Source organism: Chiloscyllium plagiosum, unplaced genomic scaffold (assembly GCF_037043375.1).
Source record: "Chiloscyllium plagiosum isolate Xiang-an unplaced genomic scaffold, Cpla_swu_hap1 HiC_scaffold_26, whole genome shotgun sequence".
In the NCBI taxonomy this organism is placed as follows: Eukaryota; Metazoa; Chordata; class Chondrichthyes; order Orectolobiformes; family Hemiscylliidae; genus Chiloscyllium; species Chiloscyllium plagiosum.
In genome coordinates, this window is record NW_028270164.1 from 6747462 (window position 1) to 6771221 (window position 23760).

The window sequence follows — 23760 nt, forward strand, 5'->3', positions numbered from 1 at the left end:
CATCCGCCGACATTTCCGCCACCTCCAAACAGACCCCACCACCAGGGATATATTTCCCTCCCCACCCCTTTCCGCCTTCCACAAAGACCGTTCCCTCCGTGACTACCTGGTCAGGTCCACACCCCCCTACAACCCACCCTCCCATCCTGGCACCTTCCCCTGCCACCGCAGGAACTGTAAAATCTGCACCCACACCTCCTCCCTCACCTCTATCCAAGGCCCTAAGGAGCCTTCCACATCCATCAAAGTTTTACTTGCACATCCACTAATATCATTTATTGTATCCATTGCTCCCGATGCGGTCTCCTCTACATTGGGGAGACTGGGCGCCTCCGAGCAGAGCGCTTTAGGGAACATCTCCACACCAATCAACCACACCACCCCGTGGCCCAACATTTCAACTCCCCCTCCCACTCTGCTGAGGACATGGAGGTCCTGGGCCTCCTTCACCGCTGCTCCCTCACCACCAGACGCCTGGAGGAAGAATGCCTCATCTTCCGCCTCGGAACACTTCAACCCAGGGCATCAGTGTGGACTTCAACAGTTTCCTCATTTCCCCTTCCCCCACCTCACCCTAGTTCTAAACTTCCAGCTCAGCACTGTCCCCATGACTTGTCCAGACTTGTCCTACCTGCCTATCTTCTTTTCTACTTATCCACTCCACCCTCTCCTCCCTGACCTATCACCTTCATCCCCTCCTCCACTCACCCATTGTACTCTATGCTACTTTCTCCCCACCCCCACCCTCCTCTAGCTTATCTCTCCAGGCTCTCCAGGCACACTGCCTTTATTCCTGATGAAGGGCTTTTGCCCGAAACGTCGATTTCGAAGCTCCTTGGATGCTGCCTGAACTGCTGTGCTCTTCCAGCATCACTAATCCAGAATCTGGTTTCCAGCATCTGCAGTCATTGTTTTTACCTCCTCCAAAGATGTGTTGGTTAGGTGGAGTGGCCATGCTAAATTGTTCAGACTAGGTGAGTTAGTCATGGGAAATGCATGGTTATAGGATAGGGTGAGTCTGGATGGGATGCTCTTTAGAGGGTTGGTGCAGGCTGAATGGCCTCTTTCCACACTTTTGGGATTCGATGATTTTATTTATAAGAGGAGAATCAGTTGAAACTCTTGGAATGGATATATTTTGTGTACAATGAGGCTAATCTACCTAGAATGCATAGGTAGATTAATAAATAGGATAGATAAATAAATAAATATGGTGATTGAGGCTGGATTAAAGCACAGCTCCCACTTAATATACAAAATAGGTTACATTCCAAGGGAGAGATATATATGGCAGTAGATCTCATATTATCCACCATCGATTATCTCTTGACTCAATTATTCCAATGGTGGCTGGCTATAAGCCAGAGTTTGACCACAGCCCTGTGGCCTACACTCTAATCCCTAACAAGTGCTCTTTAGTTGCTGACTTACACTGGCTCCTGATCCAGCAATACCTCCATTTCAAAGTTTGTATTCTTGTTTTCAAATCCGAACACGACGTCGCTCCTCCCCATGTCTGTAATCTCCTTGAGTCCTACAATCCTCCACAATCTCTCCTTCCCTTCCAGTTCTGGTCTCTTCTGCTTCCCCAGTTTCTATTACTTCACCATTGGTGACTGTGGCTTCAGTTAGGCTCTAGATTCTGGAAGATACTGGAATCCCCTCCCTAAGCCCCTTTCCATGTCTTTTTGTGACACAGACTGTTCTAGGTGAAGAGGCAGCTTACCACATTTCCAAGGCCCATTAGGGATGGGCAATGAATCCCAGCCAGTGACACCCACACCATGTGGATGAATTTAAAAAGACACTCATTAAAACCTACTCTTGGACCAAAAACTCCCTTAACTTATTTCTGTTATGGAATGCTTAAGCCAACATTTATTTCTCATCCCTAGTTACCTCTTGAGAAAGTGGTAGTGAGCTGTCCTCTTGATTAGCTGCTATCCATGTGATGTAGGTGGAACCATAATGCCCTTAGAGAGGGAATTCCACCATTTTGACCCAGCATTAGTGAAGGAATGGCAATATATTCCCAAGTCAGTACAGTGAGTGGCTCAGAGAGGAATTTGCAGGTTGTGGTGTTCCCATGTATCTGCTGCCTTTGTCCTTCTAGATGGAATGTTTTCCTATTTTAAAGGTGCTAAATTGATGCATGTTATTGTGCACTATCAGTAAAGTTCGAGATATACTTTAGGAGGGAGCTGAGGTGGAGTTTGTGGGGAGGGCAGTCACAGCTCAATGTCTAGGGTAACTTCGGAGAGAATGAGCAAAACATTTTTATTATTATTTTAGAAACCTCAAGAAATCAGAGAGTGTTAATGTGGAACAATTAAGCTAAATGATAACCAGCAATTATTTCGACAGTTCAGGTGCACCACATTAATGAGCTGTGGTGGCAGTTCCAAACTAATATAATATCAGTTTTGATTGCAAAATATTGTCAAGCTATTTTCAGGTTAAAAATACTCTTGTCGTGCTTATGAATAGACTGAAAAATGGGATCAGTTTAAATTAAAGAAGCTGATCATTACCATTATGTGATGAAACATGAACATGTTATTAAAATCTCCTGGACTATGAAACAGTTAACGCTGAAGTTTAATCTTGTAGTTTGGAACTATCAACATCTTTTTGCAGTTGCTTTCTGCTGTGCATTCATCTTTTTAATAATGTTGTTGATTTATTGTAACATCTAAGAATTGTGTCCTGATAACCTGGATATGATAGACATGCAATGACAATTTAATTATTGGCCAAAGATTCTGAGAATAGCAGATGTATCCACAAATAAAACCATACAAACTACAACACAGAAAGAGGCCATTATAATAAGGCCATAAGATATAGGAACAACAGGTAGGCCATTCAGCCCATTAAGATTGCTCCTCCATTCAATAGGATCATGACTGATCCAAAAGCCCTAATGTTCACTTTCCTGCCTTTCCCTGTAACCCTTCATTCTCCGACTGATATATCTATATCTATATCTATATCTATATCTATCTACTCAATTTCTTCCATTCCCCTCTTTCATCTTTTATGTGAGCAAGGAACAGAAATAGGCTGTTTCACAGTTCCACAGTAATAGAGGCCATTTAGCCCAACATACTTGCTCTTGCATTCATTAAGATCATTGCTGCTCTATCCATCGTCTCAGTTCCTCCTCCCTGCATTAGCCCCATAACCCTTCATTCCCCTACCATTGCAAAAACCCATCCAACTGGCTCTTGAATATATTTAATGAAGCTGCCTATGCTGATTCCTTGGGCAGAGAATTCCATAGATTCACTACTCTCTGGGAAAAGCAGTTCCTCCTCATCTGTGTCCTAAATCCACTCCCCCTAATCTTGAGGTCATGTCTCCTAGTCCTCGTCTTGCCCACCAGCGGAAATGACTTGCCCGCCTCTACCTTATCTATCCCTTTCATAATTTTACATGTTTCTATAAGGTCCCCTCTCATTCTTCTAAATTCTAGTGAGTACAGTCCCAGGCAGCTCAACCTCTCCTCACAGGGTAACCCCCTCATCTCAGAATCAAGCTGGTGACCTTCCTTTGCACCGCCTCCAAAGCCAGTGTATTCTTCCTCAAGTAAGGAGACCAGAACTGCGCACAAAACCCCAGGTGCGGCCTCACCAACACCTTGTACAATCGCAGCAGAACCTCCTTGCTCTTAAATTCAATCCCTCTCGCAATGAAAGCCAATATTCCTCTCGATTTCCTGATTACCTGTTGCACCTGCAAATCAACTTTTAGCAATTCATGTACGAGCACTCCCTCTGCACAATGACATGCTGCAGTCTTTCACCATTTAAATAATATTCTGAATTATTATATCTACTTCCAAAGTGGATAACGTCACATTTACCAACATTGTACTCCATCTGCCAGACTCTTGCCCACTCACTAACCTATCTAAATCTCTCTGCAGACGCTCCACATCCTCTGCACAGTTTGCCTTTCTACTCAATGAACTTGTCATCAGTGAACTTGGATACGTTACACTCAGTCTCCTCTTCCAAATCATTCATGTATATCATGAACAGTTGTGGGCCCAACACCGACCCCTGTGGCACCCCACTCACCAATGAAAGAAATACACGTTTATCCCAACTCTCTGCTTTCTATTTGTTAACTAGGCCTGTATCCATGCTAACATATTTCCTGCAACTCCAAGTATTCTCATCTTTTGGATGAGTCATAGAGTCATAGAGATGTACAGCACGGAAACAGACCCTTCGGTCCAACACGTCCATGCAGATCAGATATCCCAACACAATCTAGTCCCACCTGCCAGCACCCAGCCCATATCCCTCCAAACCCTTCCTATTCATAAACCCATCCAGATGTCTCTTAAATGTTGCAATTGTATTAGCTTCCACCACATCCTCTGGCAGCTCATTCCATACACGTACCACCCTCTGTGTGAAAATGTTGCCCTGTAGGTCTCTTTTATATCTTTCCCCTCTCACCCTAAACCTATGCCCTCTAGTTCTGGACTCCCCCACCCCAAGGAAAATACTTTACCTATTACGCTATCCGTGTCCCTCATAATTTTGTAAACGTTTATAAGGTCACCCCTCGACCTCCAACGCTCCAGGGAAAACAGCCCCAGCCTGTTCAGCCTCTCCCTATAGCTCAGATCCTCCAACCCTGGCAACATCCTTGTAAATCTTTTCTGAACCCTTTCAAGTTTCACAACATCTTTCCGATAGGAAGGAGACAATGACTGGACTGTATCACAACATGAGCCACCTGCCTTGGCTCCACATTCTTTGACACAGAATGGAAGTTGCCAGAAAAACTCAGCAGACCTGGCAGCGTCTGTGAAGAGAAAGCAAAGCTATCGTTTTGGGTCCGGTCACCATTCCTCAGAACTGATGGTAGTTAGGAAAATGTTGGTTTACATGCAGACGATAGGGTGGGGGGAGGGGTTAAGGAGTAAATGATAGGTGATGATAGAGCCAAAGAGAGAGGAGGACAGATGGACAGACAAAGGAATGGCTTGCAATCTGGCTAGGAGGGTGAAGAGCTGTTAATGGAACCTATTAGTAGTTGACAGTTAGTTGTGTGTAATAGAAGACTCTGTGATAACAAGGGCTGGTGTGTGGGGTTGGGGGCTAGGTCATGGGAGAGTTCAGGTCCTAAAATTATTCAGAGGAACTGCCAGTTCCTAGGTGCCATCAGCTCTGAAGAAGGGTCACTGGACCCGGACCATTATCTCTGATTTCTCTTCACAGATGCTGCCAGACCTGCTGAGTTATTCCAGCAACTTTTGTGTTTGTTTCTTATTTATGGCATTCACAGTTTGTTCCGTTTTTATTCCATATCCTTTGATCAGCTCGGCAGACTTAAAATGAGCTGGATTTTTGATTGACCAGTGAGGCAAGGCATGAAAATAGATCAAAGCTACAATCAAATCAGCCTGATTTCACTGAATGACAGGGAAACTGACTGGGACTAATGGTGTTCCTGTTTCTTATGATCTTTTGGCAATTAATTAAGCTCAGGTATATTGTTTATACATGAAGATATGTTTCTAACATTCTAAATGGCTTGGCTTTGGTTTTATTTCATCTCCTTCTCCCACACTCCTCCCCCCATCAAAAATGTCTCTCTCCACCCAACTAATCAATTCCTTTTGAAATCCGAAATAACTTAATCAGATTGCCCCTTTAATCTTCCACATTCCAGAGGATATCAACCTGAGCTCATGTAATCTCTTCTCCTAATCTAACTGTTGGATACACTCTGGCGGATCTCTGCTGAAATCCTTTCGAAGTTGCAGTGGCTAGAAATGTTCACAGGTGATGGGCTTTCTCAGCTTGTAATCGCTTTTGAAGTAACCAGCCAACTAACAGTGATTAGCTCAGTTTGGTTACAAGGAGCTTCATAGACAGTAGCTGCACGCTTTTTGATCAGCAACACCGACCAACCGTGATCAACAACCAACAAAATTGGGAAAGACACGGCATCGGAAAAGGGCAGAGGGTTTGCCGCTGCATGGAAAATCAAGGCGAGAGCCCTCTGGGTCTCCTGGAGATTGACACAACCAACATGCACCAGATTCAATCTTCTGCAGCAGCAGGAATGGCTATTTTTAACACTATTGTGTCAATCTGTGCTGATGTAATGGATGAAAATGTTGAAATCATGCAGTTCTAACAATACCTAAGAAGCTTGGTACCATCCAGGACACAGCAATCCCCTTGACCTGGCATCTCATCCATCACTTTAACCATTCATCCCTTCCACCACCAACAGCAGTGTGTACCATGTACAAGATTAATTGTGGTAAATCACCAAAGCTCCTTTGACAGCACCTTCCAACCCATTGACCTCTACCACCTTGAGGGACAGGGCAATAGGTGCATGGGAACATTAACCCCTGCAAATTACATACCATCTTGCTTTGGAACCAAATCACCTGTCCTTCACTGTCAATATCCTGCATATCCTTTTGAACAGCACTGGCAGGATATCTGTGCTCCACTGACCACAGCAGTTCATGAAACTGAAAACTTCTCAAGCACAATTCGAAATGCACAGTAAATAATAGTCTTTATTGTGATGCTCACATCTCATGGTAAATAACACCCTAGGTCTAGTCGAACTATAGGACGTACTTGAAGTAATTGATATAAGTGCTGGGTGCGTGTACCCTGTGGAATCTTTTCACACCCAGGTAGTAATTAAATCAAGATTTTCCACCATCAGGAATTCGCGCCCCATGGTTCTCTATCCATTATGAAGTGCAGTCATTTCTAGAGATCCTGCCTGACAGCTCCCCTCTCCAGCCTGTGGCAGGTTGACTGAACCCAAACCCCTACTGCACTGAGATTAGCCAAGACAGTAGATGCCTTCTGTTTGTCAGTGTGACTCAAATTTACATTGAGGGACTTTTGAAAGAGGTGGATAGGTTTAAACAATAACAAATATCATTCTCGGTTGAAATCCAAGGAGGAGCTTGCTTCAATGTAAAGTATTTTTTGATAACAAGACACCCTAAAACAGCACAGAGGATGTAAGACATTTTTCAAGAGTTAGAATGCAGGAAACATGACAGCCAATTTGCTCGCACAATCTCCCACACACAGTAACATGATAAAGTACCGTCGGCCTGTCCTGGTGCTAAACATTGGCTCAGTCACCTGTGTATATCTTTGAGGAAGTGCCACAGGATCTTTTATATCCATCTTAGAGGCTTTGTTTTAAGGTCTCATTGGAAAGATAGCACTCCTGACAGTGCAGCACTCCTGCAATACTGACCTTCCAACAGTGCAGCACTCCCTCAGCATGACCCACTGACAGTGTGGCACGCCCTCAACACTGACCCACTGACGGTGTAGCACTCCCTCAAAACTGACCCACCGACAGTGTAGCACTCCCTCAGCACTGATCCACCGACAGTGTAGCACTCCATCAGCACTGACCCACTGACAGTGTAGCACTCCCTCAAAACTGATCCTCTGACAATGCAGCATTCCCTCAGTACTGACCCTCTGAAAGTGCGACATGCCCTCCGTACTGACCCTCTGACGGTGCAGCACTCCCTCCATACTGATCCTCTGACAGTGCGGCACTCCCTCAGCACTGACCCTCCGACAGTGCAGCACTCCCTCCGTACTGACCCTCTGACAGAGCAGTACTCCCTGAGTACTGACCCTCTGACAGAGCAGTACTCCCTGAGTACTGACCCTCTGACAGAGCAGTACTCCCTGAGTACTGACCCTTCGACAGAGCAGTACTCCCTGAGTACTGACCCTCCGACAGAGCAGTACTCCCTGAGTACTGACCCTCCGACAGAGCAGTACTCCCTGAGTACTGACCCTCTGACAGAGCAGTACTCCCTGAGTACTGACCCTCTGACAGAGCAGTACTCCTGAGTACTGACCCTCTGACAGAGCAGTACTCCCTGACTACTGACCCTCTGACAGAGCAGTACTCCCTCCGTACTGACCCTCTGACAGAGCAGTACTCCCTGAGTACTGACCCTCTCTCAGAGCAGCACTCCCTCCGTACTGACCCTCTGACAGAGCAGTACTCGCTGAGTACTGACCCTCCGACAGAGCAGTACTCCCTGAGTACTGACCCTCCGACAGAGCAGTACTCCCTGAGTACTGACCCTCCGACAGAGCAGTACTCCCTGAGTACTGACCCTCCGACAGAGCAGTACTCCCTGAGTACTGACCCTCCGACAGAGCAGTACTCCCTGAGTACTGACCCTCCGACAGAGCAGTACTCCCTGAGTACTGACCCTCCGACAGAGCAGTACTCCCTGAGTACTGACCCTCTGACAGAGCAGTACTCCCTGAGTCCTGCATTAAGGATCATCCTTGACTTTATGCTGAAGTTTCTTGAAGGGGATCTGAAAATAAAACTCTCTGATTCTGAGATAAACCTTCTCACACTGTGATAATCAATGCAGAACCAGCAGTTGGGGAAAATTAAATTGTCAATAGAAAAAAAATCAATATCATACTTTTACAAAAGAACATTGTGTTGATCAGTTGGCGATAATTCATCCCAATCTCCAATTATCAATATCCTGGAGGTTATCATTGACCAGAAAGTGAACTGGCCTCATATCTCCTGGCTCCCCAAAGATCCATCATCTTCAAAGCAGAAGTCAGGAGTGTGATAGAATGCTCCCCACTTGCCCGTATGGGTGCCAGTCCAATAACATAAGCAGCTTGACAGCATCTAGGACAAAGCAGCCTGTTTGATTAACACCATATCCATCACCATCACCACCGATACTCAGTAGCAGCAGTGTGCACTATTGACAGTATACACTGCAGAAAATCATCAAAGCTCCTTAGACAGCACCTTCCAAAAGCTTCTTATGAAGGGCTTTTGCCCGAAACATCGATTTTCCTGCTCCTCGGATGCTGCCTGACCTGCTGTGCTTTTCCAGCACCACTCTGATCTACACTATGGTTTCCAGCATCTGCAGTCCTCACTTTTGCCTTCCAAAAGCTATGACCACTTCCATCTAGAAGGACAAGGGTGGCAGAAACATGGAAATACCACAACCTGCAAGTTCCCCTCCAAGCCAGTCACCATCCTGACGTGGAAATACAACACCATTCCTTCAGTGTCACTGGGTCCAAATCCTGGAATTCCTACCCTGATAGCATTCTGCTTTTGTCTATAAAACATTTTTATTTTATTTAATCACAAGATGAAGGCATCAGTGATTGGGCAAGCATTAATTGCCCATCCCTAATTTCTCAGAAGGCAGTTATGGGTCAACCACATTGCTGAGGGTCAAGAGCCCCATAAAGGCCAGACCAGGTAAGGGTGACAATTTCCTTCTCTAAAGGACATTATGAATCAGATGGCCTTTCGTTAGATTCCAGACTTTTACTGAATTCAAATTCCACCAAGTGCGATGACAGGATTTGAACCTGTTTCCCGGGTCCCTTGATTAACATTGCAGCAATAATGTTGCTAGGCCATCACCACTCCATCGACTGCAGTGGTTAAAAAAGGCAGCTTACCACCACCTTCTTCAGGCAATTAGGGTCAGGCAATAAATGCTAGCCCAGCCAGCAATGCCCACATTCAATGGGTGAATAAAAAAAAAGGTTTGGCAGTGGGGCTGATGATATCAATTGCTAAAGTCACTTATACAGCTGAAAAAGACAGTCTGCTTTCTAATTTGTAAGAACCATGAGAGAGGTGTCAGTTGAGGAGAAAGGGCTGGTGTTGTCTATGACTATAATGTGATCACACAGAGACACAAATGTCAATCTGACATGCTAATCTAACACACACTGATTAATGTCACAGAAACATGTCAACATCGCAAAGAATGTGCTCAATGTTCATTTTGATGTATCACAAGCAGCAAGTCCTGGGCTGTGTTTAAGCAAAGTCCTGCACTTTTAATATTAATTGTGAAGGATATCTTAGACTGGGTACAAGCCTTATTATATTCATTATATCTACACTCCTGATATTTTACATAACTGTGAGAATTTCTTTCCCATTCTCCCGGACTCAAGTTAATCTTTTAAAACCTGTTCTGAAATTGTGATGTTATTTGATTCACATCCATCTACTGATTGTGTTAGCATTGCAAACAGATCTCTCCATTCCTCACCACATGCCACTTTCAGTATTCCCCAACTAATTTACCATATTTAGTTTAATAACCTGCCCTCTCTGTCACTCACAGATATTACTACCAATCCAAAAGGGAGAGGGAAACCTATTGTAATAGAAACAAGGGACTGAATGTTCCTGAGAAAACTCTGTCAGATATATGTTGCTGTTTTGAGCCTTACATCAAAGATCAGCATCCCTACAGGATTATGTCGGTCTTTCAAACCATAGTGGAAACATGATTACAACGTGATCAGAATGATAAGATAGATTTTACTTCTTGCTGGTACATAATGAGTGATTGTAAATGATTCACCAACTTTAGACTCCATGTCAAATATTCTTTTCTATTGCCACGTTTTATGAAGGATACATTAGTCTCCAAGGAGCGGAAACTAGGTTTACTAGAGTAATGCCAGAACTTCAGGGGTTCAGCTATGAAAAGAGGAGAAACAAACAATGTTTGTACAGTGCCTGGAATTTAGAATGCTATGGGAGATGTTGTAGATTTTCAAGAAATTAAGGGAAGAGAGACGGTAAGTAGAGCAAACAATTTCAACTCCTTCTGAGTCGAAGACTAAAGGTGATGGTCACAACAATGGAGCTAATGATTTCAGGAATGAAATTCGGAAACATTTGTGGACTCAAAGGCTGGTTGAAGTTTGGAACTCTCTTCTGCAAGTGGCAATTGGTACTCATTTGATTATTAATGTCAAATCTGATATTTATAGATTTTTTTGTTGTACAGATTGATAAGGATTCATAGAGCTTGCATGCAGTTGTTTCTGAGAATGGCCAACCAGGTGCAAGGGATTAAAAGAACCCCTCCTATTGAAACCCAAACTGCATTATATTAACGATGTGTAGGTGCCAGTGTTGGACTGGGGTGGACAAAGTCAGAACTCACATGACACCAGGTTATAGTGCAAAAGGCTTATTTAAAATCACAAGCTTTCGGAGTGCTGCTCCTTTGTCAGGTGAAGTCCTGACTATAACCTGGTGTCATGTAACTTCAGGCAATATATTAAGGTGATGGATGTAAGTTGAGTAATTGGAGTTTCAGTGCCAGTCTGTGCTCCTGTCACATTAATTTCCTCAACATTGCCTCTTCTCTCTAATCAGTGCTAATAAGTTTGGAGGGATAGAAAGCTGCCATTTGCTCCATCAAAACCATTCCATAAGGTAGAGGAAGCACTTGCCTGCCCTTAGGAACTCGTGGCAAAAGTCTGAGCATGTGCCACACACCATTTATCCGGTCTTACTAAATGTTGGTGAAGTTGTACAAGCCTGCTCTTAATTCCAATATGCCCTCAGGTTCCACTCTCCAGAGTCTGAAAAATGTCTGTAATCATGAACTCTGCTCAATTAGCATCCTGTGGGAAAGTTCTACCTAAATACTCACTAATCCCCAAAATTAATTAAACAGAATTGCAGACTCTTCTTCACTTTTCCATTCATTTATTCCGGCTGCTTCACCACTCAACATCACAGATACCAACCTGCACCTTGGAATGATTAACTCTGTATCTGTCCCTCATCAACTCTACTCCCTCAGTGGTTAGCACTGCTGCCTCACAGCGCTGGGGACCCAGGTTCAATTCCTGCCTCTAGTGGCTAGCTATGTGGAGTTTGCACATTCTCCTCGTGTCTGCATGAGTTTCCTCTGGGTATTCCGGTTTCCTCCCACAATCCAAAGATGTGCAGGTCAGGTGAACTGGCCGTGCTAAATTGCCCATAGTGTTAGGTGCATTAGTCTGGATAAATATCGGGTCGGGGGATGGGTCTGGGTGGGTTACTCTTTGGAGGGTCGGTTTGGACTGAAGGGCCTGTTTCCATAGGGAACCTAATCTACTAGATACTTATCTGGCTGTATTTTTCAAACTGATACAGTTCCATGTGTATTTCTTGCTAGAAATCTGAGACAGATGATAACACATGAGACCTAGTGTTGTGGATATTTTGAAATGTGTTGCCTGAAGATGAAAACAGAAAAAAAGAATTGGATAAATACTTGAAAAAGAGAACTTTGAAGGCCAATGCTGAAAGGGAAAAGACTGGAATTAATTGGGGAGCTCTTGGAAAAGCAACGGCTTATGTTCAATGCACTGAGAGGTTTATTTTTGTGCTGTTGAGTTTGAAGATTTATATATTCAGATTACCAGAAAAGAAATTGCACCTTGTGTTGACTTTTAGGATATGATTATATTTAACACCCTCCCCACCACTCCACTCCAAACTGATCAAATTCAGCCAATTAAATCAAGCCTTCTCAGCCATCATTTCACTACCATGTATTTCAGATTTGTGACTCTTAATGAAAAAAACTACATAAGGCCGGAATTTAGCTTTTCAAATGCAATAATAGGAATCACTCATTTTTTCAAAGTATGGAAATCTGGAAAGATAAAAACAAGAGAGTACATGCAGCCCTTTAAGTCCATGGTACTATTCAATAAAATAATGACTGATCGGTGTCTTAAAAGGCTCCGATGAGTTCTTATCGAATAGGATCTTAGGTCAGGTTTGGGGCACTGATTGCCCTGTTTCTGCTCCTATAGTTTTACAACTGATTGAACAAGTGGAAGATCAGGAGCTTTATGCTCATTGTAGTGATTAGAATAATGTCAGCTAAGTGGATCTCGTAAAATGTGGGTGACACAATGGTTAGCACTGCTGCCTCACAGCACCAGAAACCTGGGTTCAATTCCCACCTCAGGCAACTGTCTATGTGGAGTTTGCACGTTTTCCCCGTGTCTGTATGGGTTTGCTCTGGTTTCCTCCCACAGTCCAAAGATATGCAGGTTAGGTGAATTGGTCATACTAAATTGCCCGTAGTGTTAGGTGAAGGGGTAAATGTGGGGGAATGGGTCTGGGTGGGTTGCTCTTTGGAGGGTTGGCGTGGACTTGTTGGGCTGAAGGGCCTGTTTCCACACTGTAATCTAAAAAAAAATGAGTTTTTTGATTGGGGTTGTTAATCCAGTTCAATCAGGGAGCCCTGGCTGACAGAAATAAGCAGGAGAGCCAGGCATTCTAGGAGCTGGCTCTGTGGTATCTGGGTCAGTGACTGGTATTATGTACATATAAATAAAGGGTGACTCAGTCATGAGATACCTGCTGTCATGGAGTTATTTCACTCACAACCTCCTCAACTTTGATTCATTGAAAAGAGTTGCTAGATTGTGTAATCATTCTTTAATTCATCAAGCAGACTGATGCTCAGGTAATTCAACATTTATCTACTGACACATCCAGTTTCCGTGGGCCAACCAATATTGTATGTGTATTTAGCAAACAAATACCAATATTGCACTCAAGAAGCCTAATCAAACATTAGGGATAAATATACTCCTGCAGTTTGAAGCCTGGCATACTAGGTTAGATCGCTAAAGAAAGAGTCACATTTAAATAACAATTGTTAGCACCACTGGATATCCCATTGTGTTTTATATTGAATAAAGTGGGGTTAGTGCTGTAATGTGGGAAATGCAGTATCCAGCAAGGCACTACAAACAGTAGCATAATGACAAGTCAAAACTGCTTTTGGAATGTTAGCTGAGAGTTAAGTGTTGATCAGGTTATAGGTGAGGGTTCCACTTTTCTCCTTTGAGATAGACAGGATCTTTTACAACAATCTGAAGGGTTGGCTAGAACTTCAGTTCAATGCCTCATCCAACATCACAGCAATCCCCCCCAGTGTGAGAGTGTCCACCTATTTCATTCGCTCGGCTCCTGTTGGAGTGGCACAGTGGTTAGCACTGTTGCCTCACATCACCAGGGACCTGGGTTCAATTCCAGCCTTGAGCAACTATCTGTGCAGAGTTTGCACATTCTCCTCTCCGCATCTGCGTGGGTTCCCTTTGGGTGCTTTGATTTCCCGTCCAAAGGTGTGCATGTTAGGTAGATTGGGCATGTTCGTTTGTAGTGTTCAGGTGTCTTTGGGAAAACATTGAGAAATGCATGGTTGTTTGGGAAGGATGTTCTTCAGTACAGATTCAGTGGGCGGAATGGCCTCTTTTTGCACTGTTGGGATTCTATGACTTGAACCTGCAACCTTCTGCTTCAGATGTAAAAGTGTTTGCAAATGAGCAATAGGCACTTCCTCAAGCTGAAAGTCTACAGAAACCTTTAACATCATCACTTCTCTCTATGACATGTTGACAGTTCAGTCAAGTGAGTCAATAAAGTAAACCACATACTGAGTATTCTAGTTTGATTTCAGCAACCAACAACTTGGTTGCAACTGGATAGAACTTCACTGTAGGAAAACCTTCCAGAGCTTGAAGTCTAGGCAAATGAGGGCACAGCCACTAATGGTGGAACAATTACTCCCAGGGATACTCAAAGGGATAAGACTTAGAGGGGCACCGATATCTCAGAGAACCACATAACAGCTGGAGACTGTGGAGATAGTGAGGAACAAGAGCAAGAGGGATTTGCAACCAAGGAAGGGAATTTAAAAATCAAGACAATATATGACTAGCAGCCAATGTAGGTCAGGGATGATAGGGGACTAAGGGAATCAAAACATGGCAGTTGTATTTTGGAAGGTAGAATGCAAGACCATTTTTGGAAAAAATCTGAGCAGATAGCACTTGATTGTCTTAAGATCTCATTTGAATAGACTTGTTGCCATTTAATCTGGCAATGACTCTTGTGAGTATAAAGTGGTGAAGGATTAACCATGATTAATTCTCAATAGAAGGGGCATATACTGGATTGACCATAAATATCTTATTACATAATATTAAGCCAACAGGTTGCATTAGTTTAAGAATGATCGTCGTCTTTCCAGATAAGAGCCACTGCTATCTCCAAAGAGACAGTAACTATGGCTATGCCACATGGCTGTAGATTGCAAAATGACACTTAGACAGTTAGAACTGACACTTAACCTGACAGAGGAGCAGCACTCCGGAAGTTTGTGATTTCAAATAAACCTGTTGGACTGTAACCTGGTGTCATGTGACTTCTAATGTAGGACTGACTAGCTCCTTTCTGAGACAGTCACTCATAAATCATTGGGCGGAGCTATTCCAAAGTTTCCAAGTTAACTCTTTCAGGCCAGTTGTTATATATGACAAGGCCGCAGTCTTTTTCCAAAGGAATAGCCGAATTTAGAGTCTGGACTCTTTTTAAGTTTGGATTCTTTTAAAGTTATTTTTAAAATTTTTATTTTAAGTTAATGTGAATGGCACCTACACTCAGCAGCGAAAAACATTTTTCACTGTATTTTATACTGAAATACGTGTGGCAATAAATTTCTCTAAATCTCTAATGGAAACAAGACTGGGGTTTCAGTATTCAGTGATTCTATGTGAAGCCGAGTGATCTTGTCATGTCATGAACATGAGGCGGTACGCTCACCTCAGAATCTAAATGTGTCACCGAGGTTACAGATAGACCAACTTGATCCCAAACAATTATCCAGGAGAAGTCTGGAGTTAGTAGCTAGGCAACAGTATTTGGAGTGGGATCAACAACAGTGGATTCAGACTTCCCAATAGTAAATTGAAAGAAATTCTGTTCATCCAGTGTCTACAAACATTTGAATTGTATATGTCATGTGAACGGTGTTAGAGTAACAAGTTCTCAGAATTATTGAACCAGTCAACAATAGATACTAGCACAGACAATTTAATGTAAATAAGGCCTCTCAGTATTTCAAGCCCATTAGTGTACAAATGCTTCAGCTCTCGGTCATTATTGCATAATAATTAATCATTGTTCAGGCAATTTTATGGGGTGACATTAATTCAAAGAGCAAGTCTTGTCATTAAAGCTCCTTTGAAGATCAGTCACTGCAAATTTTCATTAACTTTAAAATCCTTCTGTTCATTGTCTGCTTTCCATTGATTTCTGTGGGGTTTTTAATTCAATGATTTTTTTAACAGATTACTGAAGGCTTATTGACATTTCACTACGGTTTTTTTTACCTGGAAACTACAGTGTTTATAAAGGCAAGCAAGTTTACAATTAATTAAAATATTCAAGGTGATGCTCCAACTCGGAAACACGAATACATCTTTTCTCATGCAGTTTTTTGTTGCTTTGGACAGAGACACTTGTACTTTGTTTGTAAAGGTGTCGGAAATTAATGAACAAACCCAACAACATAACAGTAAGACAACCTCACAGGAAGGTAGGGGGAACTGAATGTGACGTTGAATGTGTTGGGCAGTAGGATACGAACTGTTCTTGTTTCATCGGAGTATGGTACAGGCTGAACCACACACACACACCCTGCTTCGGAACTGGCTCCAAGGAGATAAAAAGGAATCCAAATGATATATCAAATCTACCTCAGCAATCTCCACCCCTACTTTCTGTACAGGACAGCATATAGTACAGACAACAGAACATTTCCATGTTAGCTGCCAGCACTGGTGGAAGGTCAACAACCTGAAAACTTGGGCCTGATGTTATCTTACTCAAATCGTATTCTTTTCAATAGAGTTCACATTGACCTATAGGCTCTTGACAACAGCAGAGACCCAGTGTTGTGTTCTCCCAGCCTGGTGTGACCACAGCGTGGACTTCCAGTCTTGTCATGATTCCAGAGTAGTCTCCTGGCCTCAAGAGCCTCAAGGTGACACCTGGAGCGGTCTGGAGTCAATGCCCAGCACAGTCTGGAGCCAAGGCCCAGTGCGGTCTGGAGTCAAGGCCCAGCACAGTCTGGAGTCAAGGCCCAGCACAGTCTGGAGTCAAGGCCCAGTGCAGTGTGGAGTCAAGGCCCAATTCGGACTGGAGCCAAAGCCCAGCGCAGTGTGGAGTCAAGGCCCAGCACGGACTGGAGTCAAGGCCCAGCGCAGACTGGATTCAAGGCCTAGGCCAGTCTGGAGTCAAAGCCCAGTGCGGTCTGGAGTCAAGGTCCGGCACGGACTGGAGTCAAGGCCCAGCGCAGTCTGGAGCCAAGGCCCAGCGCAGTCTGGAGTCAAGGTCCAGTGGAGACTGGAGTCAAAGCCCAGTGTGGTCTGGAGTCAAGGCCCAGTGTAGATTGGAGTCAAGGCCCAGGGCAGTCTGGAGTCAAGGTCCAGCACGGTCTGGTGTGAAGGCCCAGTGCAGATTGGAGTCAAAGCCCAGTGCGGTCTGGTGTCAAGGCCCAGCGTGGACTGGAGTCAAGGCCTAGCACAGTCTGGAGTCAGAGCCCAGTGCTGTCTGGAGTCAGAGCCCAGTGCTGTCTGGAGTCAGAGCCCAGTGCGGACTGGAGTCAAGGCCTAGCGCGGACTGGATTCAAAGCCCAGTGCGGTCTGGAGTCAAGGCCCAGCACGGTCTGGAGTCAAGGCCCAGCACGGACTGGAGTCAAGGCCCAGCAGGGTCTGGAGTCAAGGCCCAGCACGGACTGGAGTCAAGGCCTAGCGCAGTCTGGAGTCAGAGCCCAGTGCGGTCTGGAGTCAGAGCCCAGTGCGGACTGGAATTGCCAAGACATTAACCGCCTCAACCTGTCTACCTCATTCCCCGACTCCAACCTCTCACCCTCACAATGCGCAGCCCTCCACTCCCTCTGCTCCAATCCTGACTTCACCACCAAATCAGCAGATAAAGGGATTGCAGTGGTAGTTTGGCGCACTGACCTCTACACCACTGAAGCCAGATGCCAACTCGGAGACACCTCCTCCTACCGCCCCCTCGACCATGACCCCACCCCCATCACCAAACCATCATCCCCCAGACCATACAGAACCTCATCACCTCAGGAGATCTCCCACCCACAGCTTCCAACCTCTTAGTCCGGGAACCCCGCACTGCCCGGTTCTACCTCCCTCCCAAGATCCACAATCCTGAACACCCTGGCCGACCCATTGTCTCAGCATGCTCCTGCCCCACTGAACTCATCTCTACCTACCTTGACACTGTCCTATCCCCCCTGGTCCAGGAACTCCCCATATACGTTCGAGACACCACCCACGCCCTCCACCTCCTCCAAGACTTCCGTTTCCCTGGCCCCAAATGCCTCATTTTCACCATGTCCCTCTACACCTCCATCCGCCATAACCAGGGCCTCCAAGCCCTCCATTTCTTCCTCTGCCGACATCCCCAACAGTACCCTTCCACCAACACTCTCATTCGTTTGGCCAAACTGGTCCTCACCCTTAATAATTTCTCTTTCGAATCCTCCCACTTCCTCCAGGCCAAAGGGGGAGCCATGGGCACCCGTATGGGGCCCAGCTATGCCTACCTCTTTGTTGGCTATGTAGAACAGTCCATCTTCCGTAGTTACACTGGCACCACTCCCCACCTCTTCCTCCACTACATTGATGACTGCATTGGCGCCACCTCGTGCTCCCGCGAAGAGGTTGAGCAATTCATCAACTTCACCAACACATTCCACCCCGACTTTAAATTCACCTGGACCATCTCTGACACCTCCCCTCCCCTTCCTGGACTTCCCTATCTCCATTCATGACAACCGACTTGACACTGACATTTTTTAAAAACCCACTGACTCCCACAGCTACCTGGATTACACCTCTTCCCACCCTACCTCTTGCAAAAATGCCATCCCGTATTCCCAATTCCTCCGCCTCCGCCGTATCTGCTCCCAGGAGGACCAGTTCCACCACAGAACACACCAGACAGCCTCCTTCTTTAGAGACCGCAATTTCCCTTCCCACGTGGTTAAAGATGCCCTCAACGCATCTCATCCACATCCCGCCCCTCCACCCTCAAACCCCACCCCTCCAACTGCAACAAGGGCAGAATCCCCCTGGTGTTCACCTTCCACCCTACCAACCTTCGCATTAACCGTATCATCCGCCGACATTTCCACCACCTCCAAACAGACCCCACCACCAGGGATATATTTCCCTCCCCCCCGCTTTCCGCCTTCCGCAAAGACCGTTTCCTCTGTGACTACCTGGTCAGGTCCACGCCCCCCAACAACCCACCCTCCCATCCTGGCACCTTCCCCTGCCACCGCAGGAATTGCAAAACCTCCCTCACCTCCATCCAAGGCCCCAAAGGAGCCTTCCACATCCATCAAAGTTTTACCTGCACATCCACCAATATCATTTATTGTATCCGTTGCTCCCGATGTGGTCTCCTTTACATTGGGGAGACTGGACGCCTCCTAGCAGAGCACTTCAGGGAACATCTCCGGGACACCCGCACCAATCAACCACACCGCCCTGTGGCCCAACATTTCAACTCCCCCTCCCACTCTGCCGAGGACATGCAGGTCCTGGGCCTCCTTCACTGCTGCTCCCTCACCACCAGACGCCTGGAGGAAGAACGCCACATCTTCCGCCTTGGAACACTTCAACCCCAGGGCATCAATGTGGACTTCACCAGTTTCCTCATTTCCCCTTTCCCCCACCTCACCCCAGTTCCAACCTTCCGGCTCAGCACCATCCTCATGATCTGTCCTAACTGCCTATCTTCTTTCCACCTATCCACTCCACCCTCGTCTCTGACTTATCACCTTCAATCCCACCCCCATCCACCTATTGAACTCTATGCTACATTCTCCCCACCTCCACCCTCCTCTCATTTATTTCTCAACTCTGTAGGCACCCTGCCTCTTTTCCTGATAAAGGGCTTTTGCCCGAAACGTCGATTTTCCTGCTTCTCAGATGCTGCCTGACCTGCTGTGCATTTCCAGCACTACTCTGATCCGGTCTGGAGTCAAGGCCCAGAGTGGTCTGGAGTCAAGCCCCAGCACGGACTAGAGTCAAGGCCCAGCGCGGTACAGAGTCAAAGCCCAGCGCGGTCTGGAATCAAGGCCCAGCATGGTCTGGAGTCAAGGCCCAGTGCGGTCTGGAGTCAAGGCCTAGTGCCGTCCGGAATCAATGCCCAGCACGGTCTGGATTCAAGACCCAGCACGGACTGGAGTCAAGGCCCAGTGTGGTCTGGAGTCAAGGTCCAGCACGCTCTTTAGTCAAAGCCCAGCACGGTCTGGAGTCAAGGCCCAGCATGGACTGCAGTCAAACCCAGCACAGACTGGAGTCAAGGCTCAGCATGGACTGGAGTCAAAGCCAAGTGCGGCCTGGAGATAAGACCCAGTGCGGTCTGGATTCAAGGCCCAGCACAGTCTGGAGTCAAGGCTCAGCATAGTCTGGAGTCAAGGCCCAGCGCGGACTGGAGTCAAGGTCCAGCGCTGACTGGAGTCAAGGCCCAGCAGGGTCTGGAGTCAAAGCCAAGTGCGGACTGGAGTCAAAGCCCAGCACGGTCTGGAGTCAAGGCCCAGCAGGGTCTGGAGTCAAAGCCAAGTGCAGACTGGAATCAAGGCCATGCAGGGTCTGGAGTCAAAGCCCAGCACGGTCTGGAGTCAAGGCCCAGCTGGGTCTGGAGTCAAAGCCAAGTGCGGACTGGAGTCAAAGCCCAGCAGGGTCTGGAGTCAAGGCCCAGTGCGGTCTGGAGTCAAGGCCCAGCATGGTCTGGAGTCAAAGTCAAGTGCGGACTGGAGTCAAAGCCCAGCATGGTCTGGAGTTAAGGCCCAGTGCCATCTGGAATCAAAGCCCAGCACGGTCCAGAGTCAAGAACCAGCATAGTCTGGAGTCAAGGCCCAGCGCGGTCTGGAGTCAAGGCCCAGCGCGGACTGGAGTCAAGGTCCAGCGCTGACTGGAGTCAAGGCCCAGCACGGTCTGGAGTCAAAGCCAAGTGCGGACTGAAGTCAAGGTCCAGCACGCTCTTTAGTCAATGCCCAGCGTGGTCTGGAATCAAGGCCTAGCACGATCTGGAGTCAAGGACCAGTGCGGTCTGGAGTCAAGGTCCAGCACGCTCTTTAGTCAATGCCCAGCACGGTCTGGAATCAAGGCCCAGCATGGACTGGAGTCAAAGCACAGTGCGGCCTGGAGACAAGGCCCAGTGCAGTCTGGATTCAAGGCACAGTGCGGTCTGGATTCAAGGCCCAGTGCGGTCTGGATTCAAGGCCCAGCACAGTCTGGAGTCAAGCCCAGCATAGTCTGGAGTCAAGGCCCAGCGCGGACTGGAGTCAAGGTCCAGCGCTGACTGGAGTCAAGGTCCAGCGCTGACTGGAGTCAAGGCACAGCAGGGTCTGGAGTCAAAGCCCAGCAGGGTCTGGAGTCAAGGCCCAGCATGGTCTGGAGTCAAGGTCCAGTGCGGTCTGGAGTCAAGTTCAAGCAGGGTCTGGAGTCAAAGACCAGCACGGTCTGGAGTCAAAGACCAGCACGGTCTGGAGTCAAAGAGCAGCACGGTCTGGAGTCAAGGCCTAGCAGGTTCTGGAGTCAAAGCCCAGTGCGGTCTGGAGTCAAGGTCCAGTGCGGTCTGGAGTCAAGTCCCAGCAGGGTCTGGAGTCAAAGACCAGCACGGTCTGGAGTCAAAGACCAGCACGGTCTGGAGTCAAGGCCTAGCAGGGTCTGGAGTCAAAGCCCAGCACGGTCTGGAGTCAATGCCCAGCGTGGACTGGACTCAAGGCCCATCATGGACTGGAGTCAAACACAGCACAGTCTGGAGTCAAGGTCCAGCGCTGACTGGAGTCAATGCCCAGCGTGGACTGGAGTCAAGGCCCAGTGCGGACTGGAGTCAAGGCCCAGCAGGGTCTGGAGTAAAAACCCAGCACGGTCTGGAGTCAAGGCCCAGCAGGGTCTGGAGTCAAAGCCAAGTGCGGACTGGAGTCAAAGCCCAGCGCTGTCTGGAGTCAAAGCCAAGTGCGGACTGGAGTCAAAGCCCAGCAGGGTCTGGAGTCAAGGCCCAGCAGGGTCTGGAGTCAAAGCCCAGCAGGGTCTGGAGTCAAAGCCAAGTGTGGACTGGAGTCAAAGCCCAGCAGGGTCTGGAGTCAAAGCCCAGCAGGGTCTGGAGTCAAAGCCCAGCACGTTCTGGAGTCAAAGCCCAGCGCGGACTGGAGTCAAAGCCCAGCGCGGACTGGAGTCAAAGCCCAGCGCGGACTGGAGTCAAGGCCCAGTGCAGTCTGGAGTCAAGGCCCAGTGCGGTCTGGAGTCAAGGCCCAGCGCGGACTGGAGTCAAAGCCCTGCATGGTCTGGAGTCAAGGCCCAGTGCGGACTGGAGTCAGGTTCCAGCACAGTCTGGAGTCAAGGCCCAGCAGGGTCTGGAGTCAAAGCCAAGTGCGGACTGGAGTCAAAGCCCAGCAAGGTCTGGAGTCAAGGCCCAGCAGGGTCTGGAGTCAAGGCCCAGCGCTGACTGGAGTCAAAGCCAAGTGCGGACTGGAGTCAAAGCCCAGCACGGTCTGGAGTCAAGGCCCAGCAGGGTCTGGAGTCAAAGCCCAGTGTGGACTGGAGTCAAAGCCCAGCAGGGTCTGGAGTCAAGGCCCAGTGCGGACTGGAGTCAAAACCCAGCACGGTCTGGAGTCAAAGCCCAGCGCGGACTGGAGTCAAAGCCCAGCACGGTCTGATGTCAAAGCCCAGTGCGGCCTGGAGTCAAGACCCAGCTCAGCCTGGAGGTAAGGCCCGATGGGACTGGATGCAAGGCGATGGTATGGACTGGGTTAGAAGGATTGTTATTCTGAACTTCTTGTTTCTTTATTTTCCTAATGCTTTTGCTCTTGAGAACTTGTATTGAAAAAAACTGTACCTCAGTCCAGACCTTGAAACGGTGCCCCCTGGTTATTGACCACTCTACTAAAGGGAAATGTTTCTTCTTATCTACCGTATTGATAGCCTTCATAACTTGCTACGCCCACCTCAGCCTTCCCTGTTCTAAGGAAAACAACCTCAACCTACCTAGTCTGTCTTTTTAGCTGAATCGCTCCAGCCCTGGCAACATGCTGGTGAATCCCCTCTGTAACCACTTCAATGTAATTATACCCTTCCCTGAGTCACAAGCAGAAATGCACCGAGTATCGTGTGCAGGCTTGTGTAAGCAGGGAAACAATAGGCTAATGACATTGTCTCTGAACCAGTCATTCAGAATTTCTAAGGAGCTTGGATTCAAATCCTGCCACGGTAGCTAGTGACCGTTTAGGGTGATATGATGGTACAATGGTTCGCATTGCTGCCTCATGGTGCCAGGGACCGCAGTTCGATTCCACTCTCTGGCAACTGTGTGGAGTTTGCATGGGTTTCCTCTGGGTGCTCCAGTTTCCTCCCACAGTCCAAAGATGTGCAGGGTTAGATGGATTGGCCCTGTGGTACCCTGGAATGTGCAGGCTAGGTGGTTTAGTGATGGTGATAGGGTGAGGTTTTCAGTCTGGGTGGGATGCTCTTCAGAGGATCAGTAAAGACTAGCTTGTCTGAAAGGCCTGTCTCTGCAATGTGGAGATCCTTTGATTTTCTGAGTATTCCAGCTGTAGCCTAACTCATATAGAGTTCCATCATCATCTCCTTGCTCTTGTGTTCAATGTCTTGGCTAATAAACGCATATATCTCATTTCTTATCTACCTGTGTTGCTGCTGCACACACTTCCACACCAAGGAACGCATTATAAATGATGGCATGCTGTGTTCTCATACCCTCAGTGGATGATGGTCATTCTCTGGAAAGTATTGTTGTCATGAGATCATAGTGAGCTTATTGAAAGAGGTAAATCTGTCCACATGTTGGCGAACAAGCGCCTTATTACAATAAAACAAAGAACAGCGGTTGCTTATAATCTAAAACAAAAAGTGACATTGCTGGAGAAACTCAGAAGATCTGGCAGCATCTGTGGAGAGAAAGCAGAGTTCATGTCTGAAGTGCAGTGAAGAAAGCTCATTGGACTTGAAACGTTAACTCTGCTTTCTCTCCATAAGAGCCCACAGT

General features: G+C 47.0%; 1 protein-coding gene across 3 annotated transcripts in view; it reads right to left on the reverse strand.

The window, feature by feature from the left end:
* The window catches only part of kcnd3 (potassium voltage-gated channel, Shal-related subfamily, member 3), a 412919-nt gene that overhangs the window by 208636 nt on the left and 180523 nt on the right, over positions 1–23760 (reverse strand). The gene's annotated exons all lie outside the window — the stretch shown is intronic.